General features: G+C 52.4%; 1 protein-coding gene across 4 annotated transcripts in view; it reads right to left on the bottom strand.

The window, feature by feature from the left end:
* The window catches only part of MEF2A (myocyte enhancer factor 2A), a 77917-nt gene extending 73799 nt beyond the window's left edge, over positions 1-4118 (bottom strand). For all 4 annotated transcript variants that reach the window (XM_048956824.1, XM_048956822.1, XM_048956825.1 and 1 more), the window contains exon 1: positions 3717-4118. The gene's annotated coding sequence lies outside the window, so the exon portion shown is untranslated. The remainder of the gene's footprint in view (positions 1-3716) is intronic.
* Positions 4119-6000: the final 1882 nt, after the last annotated feature.

Raw genomic sequence — 6000 nt, forward strand, 5'->3', positions numbered from 1 at the left:
TAAGCTTAGTAACAACACACTAGTCAATGCCACGAAAAATAATTCAATTAATCACACTCCTACTAAGAAAAATGCCATTTCTCCTCGCGGGGGAACACCCATACTAACACACGTAACAAACACCATGCTGCCATCTGTACAAAAGGCTCCACTTCCCTCGCATCAAAGTTTTGAGAAAAGAATGGCCACAGATTTGAGCTGCCTTTACCTGACAGGCATCCCTGTCTTGTTCTTCCTGCAGCCTCAGATGAAGGGGAGAGGCAGAAGGAAGATTACCATACACCATTTAGCACATTCCCATTCAGCGAGAGCCCCGGTTGACAAGAAGCAGAGGTTGGAAGATGTTGGAAGATGTTCATTCCCCTTCAGTGCCAAATGGAAATGAGCATATGCAGCACAGGGGTTTACTTCTCCAGATTTCTTTAATATGTTTCTTTTTAGGAACGCTCCCCCCAGAACCATTAAACGTCAGTTTAAACAATGGGGTTGATAAACAGAAATAAGGAGTGCCTTAATGTGGAAGAAAACCCACACCCTTCCCTTCAACTCCATGAGCAGTCACTCGAAAGAACAAGTGCTGGAGTCAGAAAGCATGAGATGAGTGGTGAAAGGCAGAATCCTACATCAGAACTTCACCCAAGAATTAAGCAGGCTATAAACCCTCCACAGGATTAATTATTAGCACAGTGTGTGTGTGTGGAGCGGTGGGATCGCTGTTGTGTTGCATAGCAGAAGCCTGTCTTAAACTCTGAATAACACTATTTTGTCCATTCCTTAGACTCTGTAATGATCTGGTATCAATAATCTACAGTGTATTTTGCCTGGCTGAACTCATTTTTATAGGAAGATCAACAGAACCAATTCTGATGGGAAAAAAAAAAAAGGAACATCCTGCTGTAATCTCACAAACTGCACAGCACACCAAAGCCACCCTGCAAGCGCCATGGAGGAAGCCCTCACTGCAGGGTCCAAGCAGCTCCTCTGAAGGCACAGCAGTCCCACGCGATGGTAGGAGGTAAGCCTTTCAATTCCACTTCAGGAACACAATGGCTTGTCCACTCAAATAACTATTGCATCTGCCCTCAATGCCAGCAGTAAGGCAAGAAAAGAAAAGATAAAATAGGAACGACGCATTTATTTTTTTCAGTTACTCTTCCGGAACTGAATGAATAGAATCTGAACAGAAGACACCAGAACTCCATGTTATCATGGGCTGAGATTGTGACTTTTGTTCCACGTTAGCAATTAAAGAACACATCATTAAGTAGGCAAAAGAAAAGTTTTCAAATATAAGAAAGTGAGAACTGAAAGCCACTTTGTGCATTAATAAGTTGCACAGCTTTGATGTCAGCGCACGCTGCTCAAATTAACGCACAGCGCTGTTTCACTGAGGAGAAGTCAGTTGCAGTGCTGTGCCCGTGCCATCAGGCTGCTGCCATGGCAGAACAGGCCCTAAGCCCAACTTCTACAGAGACTGTTTAATGGTGTGGCCTTCAAAAATAAAAATCTTTAATTTAATGAGGTGAATGAAGTACAAAAATCTGCGTTTTCAGAAAAATGGCTCTTGGAAAGAACGCATTTAAGCTAAACTACAGGCAGCAGACATGCAAGGCGTAGCTATCCACAGGTACCACAAAGCCAACTACCTCCTACTGAGGCAGGACACGCAGCTGACAGAGCACTGCTCATCACAGCCTTGCAGCCCTGCTGCCACAGAGCCAACAGGTGTGTGCTGCTGCCGGCCTCCAAAGCCACACTCAGCCCCAAACACACAGCATGACCTCAAGGGGCCATCTGAGAAATCAGCTACCCCTCTGAACAGAGCCCCTAAAAGCTTTGCTGCACGCATCAACTTGTTTAAGGAAAACTGCATTCACTTCCAACTCGAGCAGGGTTTCTGAGCAAGACAGGTCTTCTGCCACAATGAGCCATTCTACTCCCCACAACTGCTTCAGCTTCCCATTCGGCCAAGTCCAACATGACTCAATGCTACAGAGCCATTTCCCCAGCTTCTGCAATTCAGTGCTCACTTGTTTCTCTGTCCCATGTCCTCAGAGGAAAAAAACCCTCCATGACATTACAGCAATCTAAGCCCAGGTATCTCAGCATGCACAGAGCGCTCTATGGACCCCCTCATTTAAGGGGTCCATTTACAGCGATCTAAAAACACACCTGACAACAGGGCAAAACAAACACACGTACAAACGAAAGATGAGCATATTTCTACCATAACTTCCAACCTGCAAATGCCTCCTCACAAACAAAACACAGAAAACAGAACGCTGAGAAGGGCCCAGAGGAGCTGCACGGACAGCAGGAGGCTGCTGTGCACTGCAACGCTGCGATCCATCCCATCCCATCCCTCCCACCCAAGGATCCCTCCCTCTCACTGATGGAACTCCTCTACTACGACTGGTGGATGATGCCAACTGCATATTTAGAGCAGAATTAGGGAGGAAAAAACAACTAACGAGGGCACTGGGGTACTTGGCTTCCTAAATTCCAAACTGAACGCCCTCAAACACTACACTTATTTCCAGCTGGTCAGAACTATTATAATGCCTTCATATTGAGATTTGGGTTTTTTTTTTTTTCTCCCTTTTCTCACTTCTGTCTCACTGGTGGAAGTGCAGAAGGCTGCTTTATAATTACGCTCTTCAGAGGCCAGAAGTGTTAAAATTGTACCCTTCCTCACCAGCCTTCCAAAAAGGCGTGTATAGGTTTGCACACGTTCTAGCACCTAAATGAAGAAAGCAGCCTAACAAGTGACCTCACAGCTCTCCCCCAAATGCAAACCGCTCAGTGCAGGGGAGGTAACACAAAGATTCTGTTCTCGTACGTGTGAGGTACCAACAAACATTTTAAATGCTTTTTGAAGACGGACGGGGCGAGGGTGCTGCTGCAGCCCCTGCTCGGGATGGTTAAGCACAACGTACGACGAATAAAGAGCAGGAATAACCGTACGAATACGGGCACCCAACGCCAGCGCCGAGAGCCGCCTCGCACGGCACCGCAGCGAAGTTTGAGCGCTGCCAGCCCACCTCGCGCTACATCGCAACAAAATCACATTACAAAAAGGCTCCGCTACCAACTCCGCGGCAAACCGAGCATCATTCCCCCTCGTGCTCGCAAAGCCCCTCTCCTCCGCCGTTCAGGGCGGCTCGCACCACGTTTACACCGAAAGCCCGAAGGCCCCGTTCTCAGCGCCGCCCGCCCCGCGCGCTGTGCCGCAAGACCCGGCCGCGCTCCGCCGCTTCGCTCCGACCTCTCTCCTCCCTCCGGACGCCGCATCTCCCCGCTCTCCCATTCGCGAGGACTTTTTTCGCCGCCGTTCGCACGACGCTCCGTTTCTGCGCTTCGTTCCCTCCCCGAGAGCAAAACTTCTCACCGATCGCTCCCTCTGCCCTCAGCTCCCCCGGCGCCTTGGCCTCGCACCCCACCCTGACCGCCCCCGGCCGCCCCCCCCGGCCCGCCGCCGCCGCCGCCGCCGCCCCCCCTCGGTTCCCTCTCCCCTCCCCCCCGCCGCCCCCCGGCACCTCCCGAGCGGAGCGGAGCGGCCCGCAGGGCGCACAAAGCCGCTCCCCGCGCCGTGCCCTCCCGCCGGCCGCCCCCCTCGGCCGCTGCCCCCACCCGACACCCGCCGTCCCGGTGCCCCTCAGCTCGGAGAGCGGCCGCCCAGCCGCCCCCGGCAGCGGGGACCCCCCTCGCTCACTCACCCGCCCGCCCGCAGCCCCTCGCCGCCCGTCGCTGCCTCCTCCCCGCTGAGGCTCCTCAGGAGACACTGACACCGGCGCACGGATACCCGCTGGGCGCTATTTTTGGGAAACAAGGCCCGAGCGCGGCCGGAACTACTTCCTCTGTCACTCGCTGCTGAAGAGGCGCAGCGCAGCCGGCGCCGGAGATATCCTTCCGCCGTCTCCTCAGGGCGGGCTGATGCGTTCAGCCCAGCCAGGCCGCGGCGGGACGAGGAAAGCAGCGTAGGAGATGGCGAGGTGAGCCCGCTACCGGTAGCGGGGCGGGGAACGCCCCAGTTTTAGCGCCCGGCATCGCCGGATTATTTTGTTTTACCACGGGGAGCGGCCGGGTCTACATTCTTCACCGGAGACCCAATGGCGCGGCGCCGCCCGCCGATAGGGCAGAGCGCCGGAGTGAAGGGCGAGCAGCACCAATCGCAGCGCACGGAGGAAGCGGCAGTGCCCGCCCATCAGCACGTAGTGGGGAGGCGGGGCGTAACGAAACGTGGAAGCCTTGAGTGACTGGAGGGCGATCAATCGGAGATAGGGAGGAGGAACAGACAGCCAATCAAAGCGCAGCTGAGGCGGGCCTAGCGGAAAGGAAACCCTGAGCCACGCCTCTCCGTCCCGGCAGCGGGGACCGGCGCATGCGTCCAAAAGCTCGCTGGGTCGGGCCGCGAGTGACGCACGTAGCCCGGCCCGCCCCCTACCATCGGAAGGCGCATGCGTAGAGGCGCCTCCCGCTAGGGCAGGGCCGCGGCCCCGCGGCGACGTGCCCGGGGTTGCCGAGGTAACGGCTGCGGCGGGGCCTGGGGCCCTGAGCTCCGCCCCGCGCTCAGACGCAGGGCGGGCCGCCTCGTCGCAGCCTGCAGCCCCCCGGCCAGTTTGAGGAGTAGCGGCTGCGGCCCCGCAGAGCCTCTTCAAGGACGGCTTTGGGCCCTCGTGCGTTCCTCAGCTGTCTTTCTCACCCTCTCCCTGCTCAGCCATACTTGCCATTAATTCTGCTTTAAAGAGTAAAGAGCAGCTGCAAATAAAAGACACCACAAAACTGGCGTCTTCCCCCCACAGCAGAAGGCAGCAGCTGGCCGCCCCAAAGTAAAATTCTCCCATTAAGAAGTTCCTTGCCAAAGCAGCCACTGGTGCTGTTCCTCTTCTCCAGCACCGTGGGGCACAAAGCACAGAATGCAGAGCTGACACCGCAGCGCCCAGCTCTGCTCTGGGACACGGCAGCCACTGGAAAACAGTCTCACTGCTGGGTGACAGAAAATGAGGGCCTGAGATAGTTAGAAAGTGACACAACAGCATCTCCACTGCTCACCGCACCGCTGGATGGGAACACGTTGAGCCTCCGAGAGCATTCCCCAAAAATTTGCAATTATTTGCAATTCTTTCTTTTTTTTTTTTTTTTGCAGTTATTGAGCTCAACTGGAAGCGGTAACACACAGCTCCCAGCCATTGTGAAGAGATTAAAGTTTGTACTGTAAGCTTCGATTGGAATTTATCCCCTAAAGTGAGGGCATCCACCTTTCCTTCAGAGCAGCATGCAGGTTCTTCCATGGATGTAGGAAATAACGAGCAGGAGGTGGGAGAGAAAGAAATGACAAAATACAGATCTTTGCCACCCACTGTCATATTTCCAAGCTGATTACTACTGACCTGCAATAAGTAAGAGATGAAAATACATGCCACTTTCTTACATTTCTGAACACCAACAGTCCTAAAGGCATTGATTTTTATATGAACGTAGCTTATGCTCTTGTTCCTCACTCCATCTTCCATAATACCTACAAAAATTAATACTATGAAATCAGTTCTTGAGCACAACAGGCTGAGAATACATTGGAAAGAATCCTGAATTCTTTAAGTTTTAAAGTCAGTAGGAGTCTGAATAACCAAGCCCTGAAGCAAGGACTTCTGGTTATGCTCATTAATTATTTTCACTATGTAATCATATTATTCTAAGCTGGCAAAAATAAAGCAGGAAGCCAAAGAGATAAATAATTGCTCCATTTCAGTGGCACTAGAAAAATAAGCATAGCATGTGTTGCTCAAGGGATTTGTATATATGCCTTGCAAACAATAGTTAAGGAGAGCAGAGCAGTGTCTTTCATACTGAAATGCATTGCTCTCTCAATTGAAATGCCACCTATGTAATAATTGAGAAAAGGAAGTGCAAAATGTGGCATCCAATTGAAATTATTGATATTGTTTTCCATACACGATTTACTGCTACTTCTGCTTCGACAAGCCCCTCTTGGGACAGCAA

Source organism: Lagopus muta, chromosome 10 (assembly GCF_023343835.1).
Source record: "Lagopus muta isolate bLagMut1 chromosome 10, bLagMut1 primary, whole genome shotgun sequence".
In the NCBI taxonomy this organism is placed as follows: domain Eukaryota; kingdom Metazoa; phylum Chordata; class Aves; order Galliformes; family Phasianidae; genus Lagopus; species Lagopus muta.